The following is a 24,216-nucleotide window of genomic DNA, read 5'->3' as shown; positions in this document are numbered from 1 at the left end:
TAAAGCCGTAGTTTTTCTTAAATTGGAGCATTTGACCATAATGTATTACTACTTTTACTTAAAGAGGATATTGTATATACATTTTCAGGTTCATATTTGTATTTTCTGCCTCTACTGTGATATAGTGGTCATCACATTTAATGTGTTTGAGCGCTAGCCAATAGAAGCGCAAGTTTTCCAATGCGATGTCACTATGATACAGAAGTACTTACATGCACATAAACCTATATCACACACTAAACGAGAAGGACAACCCCAAATAGGCCTCTTTAAGGAAAGGATCTTCTTCTTCTTCCACGAATAACAGTCAGGATTTCATACAGATTGACACGGGTTACGTCTGCGTTGTTAGAGCAAATATAACTCGTCTTTCTTTGCTAGCCTCCTTCTCATAACTGGACACGCAGCATGAATGAATAGTAATTATATTTATGAGGAATGACGTGCTGGAGCTGTCAGCAGCTGTGATGACAGAAAAGACATCTTCGGTTCCTTCTGCCGCGCTACATGATTATTTCTCACACTGCCTTTTTATATTGCCTTTCTGTCTCTGGCTCTCCCCCGTGCTCTCCCAGCAGCTGTGCTTATGCTAATGCTGGATTAATCATTATGCTAATGCCATTGTTAATCACTATGCTAATGTCACTGTACCTATCTGTTAAAGTAGTGGCTGCATACAGGGATCTGTCCTTTCCACTTCCCTTCCTCTTACTTAATCCCTTTATGTGTCCAATATTTAAGTTTATATTTAAAATCCAGTATAACTTGTTGAGTTTTTATATAACTTTTCTACTTGTTTCTCTTCTTCACTGCTTCATTTCCGGTTTCCCTGTCACACAGTTTGTCTTATGCTCTTTGATTGATTGATTGAAAAGTTTATTAACAGCTTGTATATTGGGTACAGTACAGTACAGCTCAAAACATACAATTGTTAAGGGGATGCAGACCAGAGAAAGACTTTCATCTTGTTTACCTCAGGGTCCCCCATTTCCAATTCATCATATAATTTAAGACATATAAGACATATTTGACATACAGATGGCTTATTTACAATTTACATACAGGTGGTTTTTTACATACAGATGGCTTATTTACAATTTTCATTTTAGGTTTCGTTCTAATACATCCTAACCGGACATTTAAGACATACCAAGTCTACAGATATACAGTTAGTAACAGAGTCTATAATGTGAGTATATAAATAGATGGGGGGGGGAAGCTGTCCATTGTACGACAGGTTGAGATTTGTACTTTAACACACATTGCTCATTAGGTAACTTGCTACATTTGCAGTAAACAAAGAACAATTCACATTGTTTTAACCTCTCTCTGAAATGTCTGCTGCCACATGTTGACAGAGTGGTGTGACACAGAATATGAATAAGCCTCCACGAGGAAATCCCTCTGAATATGTTTGTGTGTGTGTGGCAGTGTGTGTGTGTGTGTGTGTAGAAGACATGTGTGAAAAGAGATTGTGTAAAAGCACATTTCTTTTTCATGCATTCACTAACGTGTGAGAGACAGAGAGAATAAGAGCATCCATGCATATCAGTGTATGCAGTCGTGCATATAATATGTTACTGTATAAGTGTGTGTGTGTGTGTGTGTGGATAGAAAGGGATGTGTGAATGTGTGTGTTCTAAGTGATTGCTTGTGACAGCAGGCAAAACAAAGCGCGACTAATCCCTGTCAATCCTAGAGGAACAGAATGTGCCTTATTTGTGTGCTTGCTTTGGTTTTTTCTCAACCTATACAACATCAACATTTAACTGTAAAATAATTACCAAATAAATACATACACTATGTTTGTCATTTAGATATTTTTATTATATATAATTTACACAGTTTATTTATTATTATTAAAGAGTCAATATTTAAAAAAAGGCAATATATGTTTTTCCTATTTTGACACAGAAACAAAAAATACAAATGTATTTTGTATATATATTTATGATATGCATATTTATTGGCTTTTATAGGCTATTACGATTATTTATTTTTTATCATAAGTAAATTGTAAGAAGTTAAAAAAGCTAACTAATTACTGACGTTGACATCTCTTCAGCTTGTGTTAGCCACATACCTTATTTCACGATAACAACCAAAAACACATTCAGTAAACCATTGACTTCCAGACCAGGGGGCAGGAAGTGATGACATGCTGACTCATTATAAGTTATAGTTCCTGAACCACTCTATTGCAGCTGCATTATCAGTCCGTCCTCGAACCTCTTAAACACTCCAAGCCGATTTTCGGCGTCGATAGATGTCGATAGATGTCTGACCGTCGATGAGCGTCCTGTCGCCCTACTCAGATTGGTGTGTCTTGGTGTGTCCCGCCCCGTCGTGTCTTTTCGGCCGTGCCAACACCTTCCGCCGTTGAATCGAGAGGCTAAAGGCCGTCGGCTAAATAAATCACTCTGATTGGCTGTTCAGCTTAGCGAATCAATGCATGAGAAGTGAGACGGAAGTGAGGGACCCAAACAAACTATTAAGATTTCATGTAACTCCAGCTCTCGACACAGGTTGGGGAAAGCCCCATGAGCTTCTCGCTGTAGAGTGAACATGGAACGCACACGCTATTTGTTGTTTGTTTATATCACGCAGTCTGTTCTTCTTCTCTCGGTTATCACACAGTCTGTCTTCCGGTTGTTGCCTCTTTTGAATGACGAATACACACTACCGCCGCCTGCTGGTAAGGAGAGTTATTGCCACTCACGCATGCGCAGTTCGTACGTGCTACTTGGCCGTCGGCTGAAGTCTTTGCGGTGTGTTCCAGTGCGACTGTTGGCCAAGACGCAGGAGACGTGAGGCGACACAACAGTCGGGTCCGTCTGGACGTGTTCTTTGGTGTCAGATTGGTGTGTAGGGGCCTTTAGATGTTCTTTCATCGTATATATTTGTGTTAGTATCCAGTGGCTATCGTCACTCCTTCACCATTACTGACCCATAATACACTAGGATAATATTAAATCCTGGAAAACCAACTCATTTTGGACTGTTTGATTTACTTTTACAAATAATTATTTTACAAATAAAGGTTACAACTCCTGCTTTGTAAGACACTGAGATATAAGAATCAGAAAACCATTGACCTCCAGACCAGGGGACAGGAAGTGATGAAATGCTGACTCATTCTTAGGTTTCAAGACTAATTTCTGCACCTCTTTATTCCGTATGTTCAGTCTGTCCTCCTCCCCTTGGTATATTGTTGTTAATATTCAGTGTTAACAAGATAAATGCAAGTTATTAGGAATAGAAGCCATCAAAAAATACATTATGTATTCACTCCTTGACCATCACTCACCCATAAAACACTCAGAAAATATTTAGTTCTGGAAAACCAACACATTTTAGACTGTTCAATTTACTATAAAGAATGAAAGGTAATATGTCCTGCTCTGTAAGACACCAACACACACTGAGATATAATACTTTATCGAGACATGTATGCACAGAGCCTCTGATTCATCTGCTAAACTATAACCTTCCTCCTCATCAGATCATGGCCTCTGCTTTAAGCTTCTTTCCCAAATGGAGATACGTTGTTTGGGAATGAACACTTTGGTACCGTAGAGGCCATCATTTGGCAAATAGACAATTTGTTCCTCGGCAGAAGCTGCAATTCATTTTTTTTAATGGCCAACCTTTCCCCAGTTAACTGTTCTGATATAAGTCTCACTTCTTACAGCAGTTTAGAGCCAGCATTGGCCGTGACACAGACAAATGAGGAAGCTTAATACAATTTCAGAGGGCCGGGAACAAAGCGGACCTTTTTCAGAATAATCTGCTGAATCCTATTGGAGGGAGTGCAGTCTTACATCTGGAGGCACAAGAGAAAGAGGTAGAAATAAGGAATCACTTTGAAATTGGTAACATAGAGTAGTATCTAATCTAACAGTATTGATGCTACTTTTAGGGTTAGGGTTATGTTTTTTACCCACTTTTAAATAAGAATAATTAAATATATTTACAATTAGACTATTGCTGGAGAAAAGAAATACTGAATGTGCGTAATGCTAAATATTCGTTAATGTCTACACTGTGGAAAGTTAGCTGTTTTGTTAAATGTGTGCTTTGCTAACTAGCTTACCCAAAATATACTTTTATTTTTATTTTAGCATTAGCTAACATTAATGACTACACAACAACATATTAGCAAATCTGAGAAGGTCTCTCAAGCTATAGAGAACCGCAGTGACGCGTCCTAAAACCAGGAAGTAAGTTAGCATTTTTACCACGTCCGGTTCCTTCGACAAAAAGCAATGCAATTTCTCCATAGGGTTTTGGAAAATAGCTCGAAATAAAGTCTGTGGTTGAGACACATTGAAGAGACAGATCACGTTTTGTTCTACGACATTAAATAAATCAGCCGTGACCCCGCTGGTGATTTTTGAAGAGTTTACGTGTCTGAAAAACGATGGTTGTTACCATGTGGCTGAATAGGACTACAGAAGTTGTCGAGGCCGTTTTACGTCATTACACCGAACACGTAAACACTCCTCTAAGTTTGTTTGCCCTGTTCTGCTTGAAAGCAAGTACCTGCCTCCTGCTAACTGTTCAAACAAACGCTTCAACTTGTACCATTTAGAATCTGTGTGTTTGAATATGGATCTGAAGTTGGCGTGGCGTTGAAGCAGCGACCCTGCTGTAGTTCGTTTATAGCATAACATTAGCATTTTGCTTCTGGCGACTAGATTTATGATTCGAAAATTATAAAAGTAGGGTAGACATGTGGAGACTATCCGGCTGAACAAAACGTGATCCGTCTCTTAAATGTGTCTCAACCACAGACCTTATTTCCAGCTATTTTCCAAAATCCTATGGAGAAATTGCAATGCGTTTTTGACGAAGGAACCGGAAGGAGTTTACTTCCGGGTTTTAGGACGCGTCACTGCGGTTCTCTATTAGCCCGTGGCTAATACCTAGCTATAATCTGGCCGATAGATTACTCAACAAATCCTACCAAGAATAAAAGAGCTTCTGAAATATAAGTAAGCTTCAGTTTTTTAACAGTGTGTTACATAAATGAATTGCTTTTTTAGAGAGTTATTCAGACTAGCTTACACTTTAAAAAGGTAGCTAGCTTTTTGAGCTAACATGGGCAGGTTCATTGCTTTAACTGATTTCTGACTATGACAAAAAACATTATTAGTTTGGACCTCAAAAAAATTGAATACGACAAGGAAGGTTTTTTTAATTAGTGCTTCAAATTGTTATTATTATTTCTTATCCGTCACCTAGCATTTTAGCTTCTGCTGTTGTAAAACGATTTCTCTGTCGTCTGATTTAGGAGACCTTTTTTTTTACCACAGTTTGCCGTCTGAGGTTTTGTGTTAGATTTTTACATCTATCCCACATTAGAGGGAGATAGCTGTACTTTTATGTTCATTTGGTAGCATTGTTTCTTATGTCTTGTGTCATTAGCAGTATCTTAAGTATCATGTTACGAGCTATCTATGTGTACATTAACATTTCCCCTCTGTGAGACTAATACAGGTATTCTGATTCTGATCGAATGGCCTATCACTACTTTTGTGACTGGACATTAAAACCTCTGATAATTAAGCTACACTCAAAATAACATCGTTTTTCAGACTTATGCCAAAAATGTAAGCCAAACCCCAACCCAGTGCCATAAAACATGAATCACAGTTTGGAAGCACGTAGTGAGGCTGCTAACATGCTTGTGAATTATAATTACATCAACATCTTGAAATGAGTTAATTTGTTATTCAAATTGAACAACTAAACAATAATAAGACCACCTAACCACACATATTTTAATGATTAACACATGTGTCCTACCCTCTCTGCGTTAACCCCCCAACACACACACACACACACACACACACACACACACACACACACACACACACACACACACACACACACACACACACACACACACACACACACACACACACACACACACACACACACACACACACACACACACACACACACACACACACACACACACACACACACACACACACACACAGCCCCGTGCTGTTGATGTCATGTATCGCTGCTCTGCCTTCATGCTGGTTGCTGCCGATACATATTATTGTCAGCTTGGCATCGCCCACTGGGCCTGCGGGCACACTGTCTCCTGTAGAGCGCTGGTTAAAGGGTGTGTGTGTGTGTGTGTGTGTGTGTGTGTGTGTGTGTGTGTGTGTGTGTGTGTGTGTGTGTGTGTGTGTGTGTGTGTGTGTGTGTGTGTGACTAGGTAAGGGGTCATCCAAGGTGAGCAGCAGCCTTCAAAGAACCTCAAACCCAGTAATTAGCACAGAAAGTTCCAGTACACCTGTTTTTCTGTGTTGCCAAAGTGTACGAGTCAGGTGGTCTGACCCCATGCTAGTTATGAGTTCACTCAGACCTGTGTGTGTGTGTGTGTGTGTGTGTGTGTGTGTGTGTGTGTGTGTGTGTTATTGTTGACAGCCAGTCTGTGTATCCTCAGATCACCAAACTTGTTTTTGAAAGTGCTGCTAGATGTATATCTTGTAAAGTTGTTAGCCTGTCTCCTTTGCGCTTCATCAATATGGTGGCAAGATTAACTATGTGCTTCAATGAGCATTTAGGATTTTTCCAATTCTATTATCTCTGACTAAACTAAACCATGTGTTTTGGTTGTCAGTATTAAAGAGGACACACTCATGTTCAGCTTCATAGTACTTAGTGTCTCTCCTGGGACATGTCTCCATGCTTTAATGTTCAAAAAGCTCTTTATTTTTCTCATACTGCCTGTGCTGCAGCACCTCTTTTCACCCTCTGTCTGAAACCAGAGCCCTGTCTGCTCTGATTGGTTAGCTGGCTGGCTCTGTTGTGATTGGTCAACCGCTTAGAGATGTCCCGTCCCTGAGCCTATCACATACAATTGGACAGTTGGAGCGCCAGCCAATAGAAGATCCAGTTTTCTCTGGAATAGAGACACCATCAATAATTATCATTTGGACAGGCTAGGGCGGTAGAGTTATATGTTTGAATTTACATAATGGAAGAGGCTATATATAGTGTGCTTTTAAGTGAAGCCTGTAATAAGTACACATCTTGTCAATGTAAGTTAAAAACAAAAAATGTGGCTTGACATTTCCATTTGGACAAAATTAGCTTAAGCAAACTACTGAAATTGTATAGGAATTTAATGTTAAAAAGGAACTCTTCTACTCTGTTAACTTTATGAAAAATGCTTCTTTTAGACAGGACAGTGATAATGAACTTCCAAAAAGACACAGAGTGAAAAAAAGAGATGGACGCAAATGAAGTCATTCTCACAAGTTTATTAACTGACAGTCACACCAGCTTGCAGTGATTGCTCTCTGCGTGGTGTTATCGTGGGAACCGGTGACTGGCATGTGTTAATGTGTTGTGTGTGTGTGTGTGTGTGTGTGTGTGTGTGTGTGTGTGTGTGTGTGTGTGTGTGTGTGTGTGTGTGTGTGTACATTTGTTCTGTGAACCGAAACTGGCGTCTCTATTTAGGAATCATCTAGTCCCTGCAGGAAGTGATACTCGTCCCTGAAGATCCCACTCTGTGTTCCTCTTGTTGAGATCTTAAATAGGAATTTGTCCCCTTGTTATGTTTTGTACTAAATTATGATGTTAGCAAACTTTGGGAAAAATGCAGAGGACGGAGAATACTGAATGAGTCATTCAAGAAAATATTAAGTCCTGCCCACACAGAGATAGAAGTTAGAGAAATGCAGAGATTTAATCATTTAAATGTGACAGGAAGATAGTGGGAAGGAAACTATCTGCAACATTAAGGATTGGACAGGATATGAGAGTCTAAAGACTTCATTGTTGTTGAGATTTGAAATGTTTTGTTTCATGCCTTAGATTTTGACTTGATCAAAAAACAGCCTTTTATTATCAGGTCTTTATCATAACGACTATGTCGAAGTCTTTGTATTCCTGTTTTCTCCCCATTTTTCCATCCAATCTCACATTGTTTCTCCTATCCAAGTTCATGTCCATCATTTCTTCTCATTACCTTGCCTTCTTTAGATACAGTATGTCTTCTGCGCTTGAAATAAAAGTACCGGGCGGATAAACGCGTCATTTGCAGGAAACAACATCTAAGGAATCTTAATATTTAATAAAACTATGAATGTTTTATATCCATGTAACGGGAAGAAACTCAGCTAACTGATCTTTTTCATTTTTTTTTTCCAAAAAAAACCCACAATGCTAGCACTCAGCCTCTGAATTATCCACGAGTGAAAAAATGTAACCTATCTCTGCAACTAAACTCACTCTAACTCCCTTATTACTTATCCTAGATGCACAGCCAACCACTCCTTTTTGGTGTCCTGGAGACACTGAATCTAGGGGTGCCCTCCTCAACACTCAGTGATAAACATTTGCGACGCTATAAACGAAAGCGTACATCATAACATGTGGAGCTAAGTAGCTAGAAACGCTAACATGGCTTACCTTGGTCAAAATTGGTCTTCAATGGCATTAAAACGATAAAAAAACGATGCTGCAGTTAATCCATAGGTTCTTCCAATGTATCTGTGTACTCTTTGAAATGATTTCTGATAATCCATAAGCAATAAAATTGCTTTTTCGTTTCCAAATGCCAGAGCTAGAAATAGCTTCACTCTGCTTCACATTTACATGCGCGCAGCCCCCACCTTTTCTCTTCACAATAAGTGTGTGTGTGTGGGAGCCTCCCCCTTCGATTCTATTGGCTCTAACGGTCAGAAAGAGGTGTCAACCATCAAAATCGAGCAAGGGGGGCCAGAGATATGGAAAAAAAAACATTTTCACCCAAATCACCTCAGAGGTGGGGTGGTTTTGGCTAAACCTCTCTAAAAAGATAAAATGTCACTTGTTTTGCATCAATCTTGATACAGGGTACTTATTATATGTTGTACTTTGGATTCCTAAAGCTTTTAGTCTACTAACCCATCATCCAAGGGTAGTTTTCACTATAAGTAAAAAATAATCTTTGGACGGACACTATAATTTACAGTTTTTTACTATGTAAAATCTGAATTTTCTTTAAAATAAAAAACATTTATATTGATTCTGACACTTTTACATCCAACTCACAGATGTAACCTTGCTTTGATAAAATAAATTATTCATATAACCCTTTTAGAAGTTAAGTTGTAGTCATTTGTTTTGGGCATGTCATTTTCGAGCCTGAAACATGAAAAACAGGCTTGGTGCTTAACAGGTTAACTTGTTCATTTCGGCTTTTTATTGTGTTGCATATATTTTCCACTGGTCTGGGTTTGTCCAGGCTCTATCAGTATTTGTGTAGTTGGTGGTCAGTGTGTTCCTCTGGTGTTTGCTCAGTTACACAACCCTGGCAGTGCCTGAGGACGGAAATAGTTTCCAACAGTGTCCGTGGGCAGGAGAGGAAACGTACACACTGAACGTCCGCATCACATTACCACACAACTACATCACAGAGGAAGAGAAGGGGAGGAAAAAAGCACAGAAAATCCCAGCAGATGGTGTTCAGGAAGACTCTTTTATCTAATCTGTAACTGCACACGGAGCATTTCCCTCCTACTTCTGTTCCTCGTGTCTCGCTGCTTAAAGACACCATAGTTGGCAGCTGTTGGTTAACTAGTGAACTTAATCTCTTTCCTTCAGTCCTCCCTGTCGCTGCAGTTTATCCACCGTACCTCAGAGTGTTTCCAGGAGGCGATGGACTGCTAAATCAACTCATAGTTATCTGATCATCTCAACTAAGTCTCACCAGTTTGTGTGTGCGTGCAGCTTGGGCTTGTAGCATCAAATGATTTTACATTTAAGTAGTCTTCCTTATATTAACAGATTAAAAACACATGTTTAACTTATGTTGTGGTCTCATTAGATGAATGGCAGCAAACTAACCCTTCATCAAGTCTCTACAGAACAGATGCTTAATTAAGGTGTTGATTGGAAGGATTTAATTGGCCGAAATGTGTGTTGTACAAAATGCAAATGCACACACACACACACACACACACACACACACACACACACACACACACACACACACACACACACACACACACATACACACACACACACACACACACACACACACACACACACACACACACACACACACACACACACACACACACACACACAACAGAGGCTTTTCTCATATTTTTGCAGCGCTGGTTGCCACAGCAACTGGGAAGTACTTGTCTTGAGGAATGCAGCTGTGGAAAAACCATCACAGGAAAAAGAAAAAGGTATTTTATATTGTAATTTTTATTTGTATGCTGTTCAATGCCTTGCAAACATGCTGCTGCAAAAATGCATTTTCCAATGTAGGATTTATAAGCATATTTATTCTCAAGGTGGGAGACAATGGAGAAAATTCCCAAGACTTTAAAGACGAGGAACGTTGAGTAATTATTTAAAGGGACCCTATTGTGCTATTAAAGAGCCTAGTGTGCTCTGATTGGTTAGCTGGCCGGCTCTGTTGTGATTGGTCAACCACTTAGAGATGTCCCGCCCCTTATCCTATCACGTGCAATGTGTTGGAGCGCTAGCCAATAGAAACGCGAGTGTTCTATAGTGATGTCACTATTTTCCGGAAGTAAACAAAGGAGTCTAATGGAGGCGTTTAAGGCTGGGATGTTTGCCTTTGTAGACCATTTACATGCACTAAAACCCATAGAACACATAAAGCATAATAGGGCCCATTAAACAGCTGCTTTGATGACCCCTGCTTTTGGACTCTTTTCTAAAAAGATTATATCATGAAGATTTGTCATGCATTGTTTTTACTAATATACAGAAAAAACGTCCCTCAAAGTTGTACGAGACAGAGCACTTCCTGCTAACTGAGAACACTGACAAGATAAGATAAGATTTATTGTAAACTACAGTTCACAGCAATAATTATAGTCTGGTTGTATAAAACATTCTTAGACAAGCATCTTTACAAATGCATATCCAAAATGCAGAGTGGAGGATGATGGAGGCTTTTCTGGCTTATGGCCTTGACACTAGTTTGTGTGAAGGCTTGTCAACACTCTTCACTTTCTTCTTATTGTTTCTCCAGCCGTTCTTATTCCTCTTATGGTGGCTTTTTATCTTATACAGAGGGTTTTTTAGTCACGTCTATCCATTCATACCAACACTTTCACTTCCTCTTTTGAATGTAAGAAATCCCGATTTACAACGTGATCTCACTCCTACGCTTCATATGTAGCTGCCTTTAGTTTCCCAGAGGACATGAAGGCCAGTGCCCTGCAGTCCTATATTTCTTTAACCCAACCCAATGTTTATCCTGCCCTTAATGGACTCTCTAGCTATTTGCTCTGTAGAATAGTCTGTTTCTGATGGTAAATCAGAAGGGTTAACAAGGCAGTCAGTATACAGCTCTGTGTGCTACAGCCTATGTGTTGGTATGTGACCCCCAGAGTTGAAGTGTTTGCTATCCTGGCTCCTAAATGGTGGAATGAGCTCCCATTGATATCAGGACAGCAACAACTCTGCATATCTTCCGTCGCAAACTGAAAACGCATCTATTTCGATTGTACCGTGGCAATTAAAGGTGGGGTAGGTACGTTTGAGAAACCGGCTCGAGATACACTTTTTGTTATATTCCATGGAATGCTCTTAACATCCCGATAGCAATGAATATCTTAAAGTGGACCTATCATGGTATATTTAAATGATATATTGTAGGGCCATACCTATATAAGGTATATTTATACGTTTCTGTTTTCAAAATACTAAACAGATCATGCATTTTAGCCATGCCTCATTTTGCTCAATTTGCACTTTTTTTTAGCTCTGCTCTGCAAGGGCAGATTCTGTGAGAACAGCACCACCTACAGGCCTGGCATATGTACTACAGCGTCTCCAGCGCTTTGGAACGGCAATGTCCGTGGCTGTCTCCTCCTGATTGGTGGAGTTGGCCCAATAGCCGTAGCGCCACCGTCCTGACGTCAGGACAGTGTTCAAATCTGGATCAGTTTTTATCAGATCCGTTGCAGCCCCTTTTTTAGAGATTTGGGTATGGAGGAAAATAGAGAGGGTTGTGTTTTCTGACACTTGGTGAGTTCCCTGGAACACCGGGGACACATATTCATGTAGAAAAGACGTACAAAAGTGCATTTTGCATGATAGGTCCCCTTTAAGTGCTTTGACAAAAAATCCATAAAGAAATATCATCTGTGGAAGCCGTAATACTGTAAAAAGCACGACCAATCATCTGAGCCGGCCCGGCTAAAATAACTGGATGGCCTACCTGCCTGTCAGCCTTCCATCTGTGCACAGACTTATCTCGTGCCCTCATTGGTCATGTGCGCGTTCGTGTGTGTTGGAGGAGGGGCTCTGTAAGGAAGTGGCAGATTTTTTCCGGTTGTGTATTTTCAAATTCTCGAGCTGGTTTCTCCAAAATTACCTACCCCACCTTTAAGCTATTGCTGAAAACAAACAAACACTTGTTCGGTTAATTTAGGCCTTGTAACTAATTCACCAGCACTTGCTATGGTATGATCTCGCTGGAAGTGAATATATCTGCACTTTCCTTGTAGTTCGGAGTTTGATTCTTTATAGTTTTTGCACTTATTGTTAGTCGCTTTGGATAAAAGCATCAGCTAAATGATATGTAATGTAATGTAAGAGCCATATGTATGATCTCTGTCTTTTCTATGATTAATATTTAGTATTTTCCTTCATTTTAAGTGGTGTCGATTAACTGTTGATGGCTGCTCACACTATTTGGCATTGAACGAGCTTGGGAGGATTATTTTCTGACTGGTATGGATTGTCTTTTTGTCTGTTTTTTGGAGGACTCAATGGTAAAACACTTACGAGTAGAGTGGATTAGCTTCAAAGTGTTTCTCCTGTGTTTATTACCATGCAGTTTTTGTTTTGGAGTACTACCAGGCTCTATGGATCTATATATGCCATATTACTTGATACTTTCGCCTGATAAATACTTAGCAATGTTTGGCAGGTGAAGGGCTTTGCACATTCAAATCTAAGAAGCTAACATGCTGACTGACGGAGTGAGCTTTAGCTTACATCTAGCATAAGATAATGTCTTTGTAGATGCTGTTAATGTAGATGCTAATAAGTTAATGATATAGAGTTTATAGGCTTCGGTTCACACAATTAAACGAACATCAGTCACAATCTAATTAAGAGAGAAGATGAAACATCAGAATATATTAGCTTCTGTTGTTAGCGCCATCCTGACACCTGTCCACATAACCTTTACCATTCAAGTGTGTGTGTGTGTGTGTGTGTGTGTGTGTGTGTGTGTGTGTGTGTGTGTGTGTGTGTGTGTGTGTGTGTGTCTGTGTGTGTGTGTGTGTGTGTGTGTGTGTGTGTGTGTGTGCGTGCGCTTCTCTGACCTGACAGCTTAGGGAAAAGAGGAGCTGACATGAGATGCTGTGAAGCATTACCGTGTGATATCCCATGACATTTGCTGCTGTCCAACACACGCACACACACACACACACACACACACACACACACACACACACACACACACACACACACACACACACACACACACACACACACACACACACACACACACACACACACACACACACACACACACACACACACACACACTCTCCATCGTCTCTTTATCCAGTCAGCTGTACGGTATCGAAGAACCCCTGATGGAAAATTCCAGGAGAGAAAAAGACCTGCCAGGCTCTCTGAACATCTTACAGTGATGGAGAGGATAGAGGGAGGGTAGTAGAGTAACTGAAGGAGAGAAGGTGAAGTGAGAACAGTTTAAAGTGAGATAGATGTGTACAGAAAGAATACAAAATGAAGACTAAAGCAGTATGTTGTGCAGAATGTGCTGACAGTTTACAACATCAACTTTAAACTTTTAGGCAACTAGCATAAAGTTGCAAGCTCAGCAAGAAATCCAAAGGAGGCATTCTTCCTTTTGAAAAACACAGCAGAAACAAATAACATCCCTACTACTGTGTATGGTTATTTCACTACAAATATATCAGAAAACTTAAAAAAAAGCTGAAGGAATAATGCAATACTTTCAGAAATACGGTGTCTGAAAGAACAAGAACTCACTGTGATGGGACGTCACTGAGGGAAACGAAATCGCCCAAAACCAAACAACTTCCCCCTCTTTTTCTCTCTGTATCTCTCCATCCTTCACCCCACTCTTTTTCTCCATTTACTTACATTTTATTTTTCGATTTGGTCACCATGGAAACCGGAGGTCATTTGCCTCCCGCTTGTCTCTTTGGAAACAATAAAAACAGGCGAGGGAGAGAGAGAGTCAGAGAGCCGTTGAGGTTAGAAAGAGTGACGCCACGCAGGGAGGTATTAAGAATTCATTTGGCCCCCGCTGCCTCCGAGCTCTTTCCAGCTCTCCGCCACGATGAGGCTTTTTCAACACAGAGGAATCTTTTGGGTAATGGTCTCTGATGCTAGTTGTATCTGCCCCCCTTTAAGCATTGCATTCAGAAATGCCTCTTTGTATCAGTTTGTCACATCTATATTTGGGGTTTGGGGTGTTGATTGAGCAACTTTTGTAATTTTGCTCTTGAAATACTCGAAAACCTTGCAGTGATGAAAAAGGAAGTTAGCATCTCCCTGGCTCCCTCCACCAAAAGACAATGGGATTACCCCAGATGAAAAATAACAAATGTTTATGTTCAGCAGGATAATCTCCACATATTAACACCACTTCATGATTTCTGAAGCAAAAACTTTAACTATATAGGAACTACAGCACGGTCACATGACTTCACGTCACCACCGCTAAGCTAAAGGAGGCTAATGTTGAGCTATAAAGGAACTACAGCACGGTCACATGACTTCACGTCACCACCGCTAAGCTAAAGGCGGCTAATGTTGGGCTATAAAGGAATTACAGCACGGTCACATGACTTCACGTCACCACCGCTAAGCTAAAGGCGGCTAATGTTGGGCTATAAAGGAATTACAGCACGGTCACATGACTTCACGTCACCACCGCTAAGCTAAAGGCGGCTAATGTTGGGCTATAAAGGAACTACAGCACGGTCACATGACTTCACGTCACCACCGCTAAGCTAAAGGTGGCTAATGTTGGGCTATAAAGGAACTACAGCACGGTCACATGACTTCACGTCACCACCGCTAAGCTAAAAGGCGGCTAATGTTGGGCTATAAAGGAACTACAGCACGGTCACATGACTTCACGTCACCACAGCTAAGCTAAAGGCGGCTAATGTTGGGCTATAAAGGAACTACAGCACGGTCACATGACTTCATGTCACCACCGCTAAGCTAAAGGCGGCTAATGTTGGGCTATAAAGTAACTACAGCACGGTCACATGACTTCATGTCACCACCGCTAAGCTAAAGGCGGCTAATGCTGGGCTATAAAGGAACTACAGCACGGTCACATGACTTCACGTCACCACCGCTAAGCTAAAGGCGGCTAATGCTGGGCGTGATGACGTTTAGTCGTCTCTTTACTGCACCACCTTTTAGTATCTTATATTCTGTGCTCAACATTAGAATTGAACAAGTTCCCAAACTGAAACTGTGAATTTCCATTGAATTCTGAATCAATTATAGAGATAACGATTGGTTGCATTTCTAAAATGTTTTGTCTTTAAGAAGCAAACTGGCATATTAGTTCAGACACATAGCACAACTGTTGAATGTTTTAGCTTAAACAACTCATAATTCAGCACTACAGATTGTATTGGCGGTATTCTGTGTCCCAGCATGGGTTACATTTTCTTTTTAAAGCTGTTTTACCTTACCAGTGATACATACATGTAGCAGGGAACACCCTAAGTACACAACATATGCTGAGACTCATCAGAAAGCTTGTGAGAAAGGCACTCTGTACTCGCAGCTATTTTAACAGAGCTGCTCGGGGGTCCGTATTGAAATCCTGTAGGTGTTCCAGCGCTGAGTGACAGGCGCTGCAGGAATGAAGCGGAGCATGCTGAAAAACACTTCCTCGCTTTCAAATCACTCACTGGTTTTAAAAAAGGAAAAAAGGTTCGAGAATTTCCGGGGGGTGAAACTCTAGTTCAATAAAACAATTTCTCAGTTAATCTCGTCTGTAAAAGAGCTTTGAATTTCTCTCCATTCTCCATCTCCAGGTGTTGATATGCAGTATGTGTTTGTGGTGTGAAAAAAGACACTAATTGACTCAGAGAAACAGACACTGGCACATTGTTAGAGGCAACTCAAGTATAAGATGTGCTTGAGAAGCTGAACGTGAAGATAGGTTACCAGATGTCTAACGGCTGAAATTAATAATTGTAATGATGTTAAGCAATGCATTTTTCTTTAGTTTGTCACTGTATATCTTTGGGGTATGTTGGTTGATACAACATTTGTATTTTGGTTCCTTTAAAGAGGACATTATGTTCATATTCAGGTATATATTAGTATGGCTCTACTGTGACATGTATCCATGCTTTAATGATCAAAAAAGATGGATTTCTGCCTTTCTCAGACCATTTACATGCACTAAAACCTATTTACGATAACATGAGATAGGTGTTTGTTGTGTTTGTTGTAGGTTTGATTGATCTATCCATGGATTTACCCAGTTTTCCTTATTACAATTGTAATAAACCCTTAAATTCAGAGTGCAAGGAGGAGATGCAATAAAGAGACATTTAGGAAACTCACGGTTTAGGAATAAAGGCGATGTGTTTCGACTCCGTTTCTAATGACAGCTCTCAATGAGCTTCATTTGGTTGTAAACGTTACATTTTATTGCTATTACTATTATTAGATAGATACTTTATTGATCCCTATTACTCAAGTTTTTATTTGAACAAATAATGCATCCTCCTTAACCAATTAATGCGCTCATTAACCATTACTTTTTATTGATCATTCTTTATAGATAGATAGATACTTTATTGATCCCAATTTGGGAAATGTTTGCGTTGCAGCAGCAGAACAAGACAAGGCATTTTACATTAGAGAAATTAAAATACTACAAATAAACAATTCAACATGTAAGCATCTCAAACCGAAATAAAATAGCATTAAAAAAAGTAGAAAAAATACATTTTGAAATACCAACTTACAGTAAACACCATATAAAGGGAGGCGTGTGGCGCAGTGGATCAGGGAGCACAGGTTCAAACCCCACTGCAGTCAGCATGTCGTTGTGTCCCTGAGACACTTCACCCCAAATTGCTCCTGTGGGGATTGCCCACAGAATTGGGTATGTAAGTCGCTTTGGATAAAAGCGTCTAACAAGTGACATGTCATGTAATGTAATGTAATAAAGTAAGATATTATATATACAAGTGTGTAAGGAATGGAATATTAAATTAAATATAAATGTAAAATGTACAGTGTGAGTTTAAGTCCAGTTATTCAAGAGAAGCTATGGAGCAGAGAGTTCTCTATTTAACAAACTACAGGAAAGGGAAAACCCGAAAAAGCATAATAATGTCCCTTTTTAAAAACTTTTCCTTGACCCTATGTTGCTGCCTTCGATTTCAGTGCCTTGAATTATCCTATTTTCTGTGCACAACCTCAGGATTTAACAAGCTCAAAGATGCCATTTTCAAAGAATGCATTTGGCAGTGGCAATAACCCTGAGATAATCCTTAAAGCATTAGCCCAAAGGCTGTCATCATTACTCGCACTGGAGGGATAAGGAAGCGCTGACCTGCAGTTTTTCACAGCCATGCTATAATATAATATATTCGATATTCACATTAAAGGATGTATTTGCAATTTATTTGGTGCTGTGTTCGGCTTGAGGGACTCGGTGACACCTGAGGATGATTTCTGTCCTCATTAGGAAGCACAGACTATCACTGAAGAAATCTGTTTGTCAGAATCAGAATCAGAATCAGAATCAGAATCAGAATCAGAATCAGAATCAGAATCAGAATCAGAATCAGAATCAGAATCAGAATCAGAATACCTTTATTAGTCCCACAGAGGGGAAAGTCACGTAGTTACAGCAAAAAAGAGCCACAGACAGCTTAATGTTACATATGTTACATTCAAAAGTACTAAGTTATGATATATTAAAAGATATAATAAAAAATAAAAAGTTACATAATTTTCATAATACACATCCTGTAACAGTTCTTAGGATTTAGCAGCCAGGTATATATAGCACAGTTTTAACGGCATATATATATATATATTGCACATATTGCACATAGTTGGATGGTATTTAACAGCAAGGGGTGTTATAGTCTGAGTCGTGGTGTGTGTGTGTGGGGGGGGGGGTCTACTAGGGGCTGTGCTGGTTGTACAGTCTGACCGCTGCAGGAAGGAAGGACCTGCGGTATCTCTCTGTGAGACAGCAGGGGGGCAGCAGCCTGTCGCTGAAGGAGCTGCACAGTGAGGACAGGGTGTCCTGGAGGGGGTGGGACACATTGTCCAGCAGGGAGGACAGCTTGGCTGCCATTCTCCTGTCTCCCACCACCTCCACAGTGTCCAGAGGACTGCCCAGGACAGAGCTGGCCTTCCTTACCAGTCTGTTCAGTCTCTTCCTGTCAGCAGCCGAGATGTTGCTGCCCCAGCAGGCCACACTATAGAAAATGGCTGGAGTGCCCCCTGCACCCCCGAAAGACCTCGGTCTCCTCAGCAGAAAGAGTCTGCTCTGTCCCTTCTTGTACAGAGCAGCAGAATTATCAGTCCAGTCCAGTTTATTGTTCAGATGAACGCCCAGGTATTTGTAAGATTCCACAATCTCAATGTCCGCTCCCTGGATGTTCACTGGTGTCGGGGGGGAGTGTTGGCGCCGTCTGAAATCCACCAGCAGCTCCTTGGTCTTCGCTGCGTGGAGCTGGAGATGGTTCCTCTGGCACCAGAGGGTGAAGTCCTGCGTCAGCTCCCTGTACTCCCTGTCGTCCTCGTTGGAGATGAGGCCAACGATGGCAGAGTCGTCAGAGAACTTCTGCAGGTGACAGGTTGCAGTGTTTTGGGTGAAGTCTGCAGTGTAGAGGGTGAAGAGCCAGCACCGTCCCCTGGGGGGCCCCCGTACTGCTGAGGATGGCGTCTGATTGACACTCCCTTGTCCTCACGCACTGTGGACGGTTGGTGAGGTTTGTTAGCCTGCCTTTGCAATGAATATGAGTCAGAGTATGTGGATTTCGAAGTAATTTTGGTACGTTGAAATAAGCACTAAGATACATGTTTATCATGTTTAAATGTTTAAATCAAGACAAAACGTATGAAATCGCTGTATTTTAATATCTTAATAAGACTTGTATTGTACAAGAAACATGGAAAACATGTGAATGTGAATCAAACAGAGCCGTTTTTAGTTCATGCAGAAACAACTATAGACCTTAAATCTAGCTAAACCGTTATTTCTCATTTCCTCTTTTTTACAAGTATATCCAAACATATTTCATTAGGATCCCTCACTATTTTCTTATCAGTTTTAAGAGGATGTCTCACTATAGTTTGTCCAAGTTAAGACTTCAAACAAGTCACGCACCAGTTGCTCTCAGATTTTTAAGTCAAACAGAATCAGTTTTTGTTGTTTTTTCTTTTTACTGATGTTTCTGATGTATTAATGGTTTTTTAATTGCTTGTACTTCCTGAACCGGTGTGTCACCTTTATTTCAGTCCCCTTATAGATGGTTTATGTATAGCATTTAGTTATAATTAGCCTGGAAAAACCGAGATGGCAACGTCAACAATTTTAATTAAAAAAATGGCAAGAGCAGCTGTGGTTCGATGACGGTTGACTTGCTTTGTTTTAAATATTTTCAAAGGTCATCTCTTTTGTTTTTAACACACATTTTCCACCATTTAACACAAAACAAATTAATTGTCGTACAGCCTAGCCTCACCATTATCATGCTAATTCACTTCTTATAAATAGCTGATGTCTGAGATGTTTTTATAAACATTTTCTACAGTTTCTGTCATTTACATATAAGTTAGTTCAATATTGTAGTGGGAGGAGCCCGGGACTCTCGACCGGCCCACTTCGGTGCCGCAAGTAATTACCGCTAGTAAATTGTCAACGGGGGGGGTGGGGTGCTAGTGACCTATCCAACCGGCCCACATCGTCCAACCGCCACTGGGAGGAGCACATATATAGTGTAGGTGTGCATTTGATTATGTTTGAATGTCTTGTTTACCCCCCGCTGTGTATTTACAAGCCATCATCTGAAAGCCATTTCAGCCTTTTTGAAGCAATGAAAGATATGACCCAATTAAAAAAGGATCCTACGGTGAATTAATCGCAGTGTGTGATGTTAGTTTGGCGGTATAGTCGGTGGGGTTGGACCAACGTTGACAAATCTTTCCTCTTTACCTTTCAAATGTCTGCTTTACAGCTAATAGCCTGCAGGACATCACTATCAAACAGGCCTCCCTGCAGCGCTGAATAATTCTCTTTAAATGGTTCACAACAGCTGACACACATTGATTTAATTCAAGACTTAATGCAAACGTGTGAATGAGCATTTCTGTTTTTAAAGGATTCAAGAATGAAAGGATCCAAAGGCTTTATCGTCATATGCACAACGGCTACAGAGTTAAGTCCAAGGCTTCGACAACAATGCAACATACAATACTTTTGGACCCTTATGATTTCAAAAAATTGCTATAAAAGTGTTCGTACTGGGTAGTTTATTCAGCAAAAAATGTAAGATGTAAGTCAATGGGAAAGAGTATTTTTGGGCCCAATGACGTCACAGACTGACACGGAAGTTGTAGTATCACCGCTTGGCCACTAGACACATTTGCTCCAACGTCGGCCACACTTTTGAGGGTTTGGTCTCAATGGACCTGCCCTTTCAGAAGAGGCTAAGTAAACTATGTAAAACCATTTATTAAGAAAAAGTAGAATTAAACAACAGTGGAATAAAATACTGTTTAAAAACATGTTTCATCTGCTTATGTGTACTCTCCAGCTCATGTGTTAACGAGTGGGAGTGTGTGTGCATGTGTGTGTGAGGCCTTGTGCTCTGCCCACTCACAGCCTATCTTTATACCCGCTCTGATATCAACAGGAGTGCACGTCTTTCTTTGAAGGTTCATGCAAGACTAAGAGAAACATGTTGGGTATCTTTTCAGGGAATTATGTTCGTTAGAAAACCTGCAGAAGAGAAAAAGCCGGTCCCCACATCGTACCCTCATCCTGTAGCTGTGTGTTGTATTTGCCGGGGGAGCGTTTCAGAATCCTCTGCTGTATAGCCTCGGGGAGGGATTTTACCTCCAGGGCTATTACAGAACATCCTCCTTCTCACGCCTGTTAACCGAGCAGAGCGCTCACTCCCTAAACACACAGAGAGATGCACACTGAATCCCTCCGTCACACTCTGCTGCTTTGTTTCTGTCGCCGTTCTCTTTCTGCATGTTCTGCTCGCTCCGTTAACCTTTCCTCTAAAGTGTTGTTCCTGGTGAGGCGCTCTCCAAACATCACTGCAGATTAGGGCTGTGCAATTAATCGTATTTTAATCGCAATTACGATTTTGGCCTGCCACAATTACGAAAACAACATAATCGAAAAAAACAATTATTTAGCTTTGCTAGGTTGTGACTGTGCACTAGAACATACTTGATCTAATTAATTTTGGTCTCATTTATTTGTATTTATCATATTTATATATGTTTAGTAGCTTGGGGAAGTGCGCTCCAAAATATTTGTTGATCTTGTTTATTGGTATTTATTATTTTGATATTATTTATTTAAATGTATCATTTATTTTATTTATTTTTGTATTGGTTTTTCAGTTGAATGATACGTTCAGGGTAATCAACAGTTAAAAAGATACTGTTCAAATTATTATTTGTATTTGTTTTAAAGTTCAATAAATGGATTTTTTCAAAGTCAATGAATAATCGTATTTAATAATCGTGATCAATTATTCACCCAAATAATCGTGATTATGATTTTTGCCATAATTGCACAGCCCTACTGCAGATAGATATTTGTTCTGCAAGAGTAAAATAGTTAAATAGGATCTGCCTTACAGGTAACTCTGAACAAAAAAGGTTTTAGTGACACGCTCAAGCACACACTAGCCAGGTTTCCATCCAAATGAATGACACATTTTAACCAAATATTTCAGAAAATCACCGAAAGAAACTGTGAATAAATGCGTGTTTTGATCCACCATTGTGTGATTACTGAGATAAGCAATTATTGGCGGTATTTAGTGAGTCTTTCAAGCTTTTTAAAGAGACCCTTTCAACTGTTGGGGGTTTTCCCTCTCCTGTAGTGTGTTCTATTGGTGTTAGTGCATGTAAACGGTCTGCAAAGGCTAAAATCCCTGTCAGTTTCTCCCCCCCCCTGAAATGCCTCCATTGGACTCCTTTTGTTTACTTCCTGAACATAGTGACATCACTATGTAACACTGCTGTTCCTATTGGCTAGCGCTCCAACATATTGTACGTGATAGGCTAAGGGGCGGGACATCTCTTAGCTTTTTTGCGATATATATCAAGATTTCTTTCAACGTTTCCACTTTACAATGCACATGAAAATGCAGAATTTCGAATTCAATTCTGTAAAAATATTCTGTACTGTGTCAAGGGAGTAATAAAGTTAATATTGACAGCTGGTTTAATAGTGTAGACGTTGTAACCTTTGCACTTTATCAAAGTCATGTCAATCTGTGAGATCGAAATGACGTTTCCAACAATCCCGAATACAAAAATACAAATATACAATATACAGATATCTATAAAAATATGTATAAAATATGTATATCCTATATACACAATCAACAGACAATCTATGTGTATTATTTTTGCTGCTGCAAACAACTAATGTTAATTTCGTTGACTAAAACTATGACGAAATATGTTCGTCAACTGAACTGTCAGGAAGACTCGGGTCTAACTCATGGTCTAACTAACCTTATTTAACAGAAAATAAAATGGCAACAACAGGGCTTGGGAGCAGTGGTCGCGTTAACCGAATACCCCCCCCCCCCCGTCCCCCGTCAGTGCGAGTGAGTGACGAGTTGTGTACAGACTGACAAAAAGTAGACTAAAATAATTAGTTTTCATTGACTAAAATAAGACTAAAATGCTCAGACTTTTAGTCGACTAAAACTTGACTAAATAAAAACAGGATGAAGGTGACTAAACATGAGTAAAACTAAAAAGGACATTTCACACAGGACTAAGACTAAAACTAAATAAAAAAATAGTTGACGAAATTAACACTACAAACAACACATCCATGATAACTAATATTTAGCAGCCTGATTGTGACAGTAGGCTACTGGTCCAAAAAATAAAAACATTGCAGGCCCTAAAACTGAACAGCAGACTCTAAAACTATGGCATTACGTGAATGAATTGGATCCTGAAGGGGTTCACTTGTATTGCTCCAAAGCTGTTACAGTTGCAGCAGGTTTACAAAAATGATAACTTTAGGCATGTCATAACGTTTTTAAGTATCAATATAAATGTTAGACTATTGGAAAGGGTGTAATCGATTTTGGGGTGTCACATTCAGATGATATGCAGCAGTTAAAATGTTACACATACTATGATACAAGATATATATATATTTAGTTCTGGCTCCTGTACTTATTATCTGCTTTATTCAGTTCCTGAGTAGATGTGTTTTTGTTCATCCTCACCACTTTGTGTCATCATTATTGAATGTAAACATGAGCACAGAACCATCTATCTCTCATCATTCATCACTGAGATGATCAGGAATTAACAAAGTAAGAAATGAACAAATGAATAGTCACCGGTACTCTGTCTTCTCAGATGATATCCTGTTCTCTCCCAGCTGTTCTCCTTAACTGTCTGTCTCCACGTGGTTCGAGAGAGTCAGCATGATGGTGATCTTGTTGAACTGCGTGACCCTGGGGATGTACCAACCGTGTGAGAACATCGACTGCACGTCGGATCGATGCAAAATACTGCAGGTAACACGCACACACACTCACACCCACTCACACTCAAACTCACACTCACACACTGCAATATATGAAGTATAGGCTGTTAGGAGGGTTAGGGTTGTCTGTCAATAATTGGTCCTCACAAGTGCACTAAAACAAACATTCAAACACATACCCACACTCACACATACTTTCACACAAACACACAGTACACAGTATGAAGTATAGGCCGTTAGGAGGGTTAGGGTTGCCTGTCCATAATTGGTCCTCACAAGTGCACTAAAACAAACACACACACACAATTAACACACACCCACTATCTCACACACACACACACACACACACACATTATGAAGTATAGGCCATTAGGAGGGTTAGGGTTGTCTGTCCATATTTGGTCCTCATAAGTGCACTAAAACAAACATACACATGC

General features: G+C 40.1%; 1 pseudogene; it reads left to right on the top strand.

Annotated features, from left to right (window-relative positions):
• LOC117471605 overlaps window positions 1-24,216 on the top strand; it is a 195,317-nt pseudogene that overhangs the window by 89,538 nt on the left and 81,563 nt on the right.

The sequence above is a fragment of the Trematomus bernacchii genome, unplaced genomic scaffold (genome assembly GCF_902827165.1).
Source record: "Trematomus bernacchii unplaced genomic scaffold, fTreBer1.1, whole genome shotgun sequence".
Lineage (NCBI taxonomy): Eukaryota > Metazoa > Chordata > Actinopteri > Perciformes > Nototheniidae > Trematomus > Trematomus bernacchii.
Note: the sequence above shows the minus strand (reverse complement) of the source record. Positions and strands in the feature narration are given on the sequence as shown.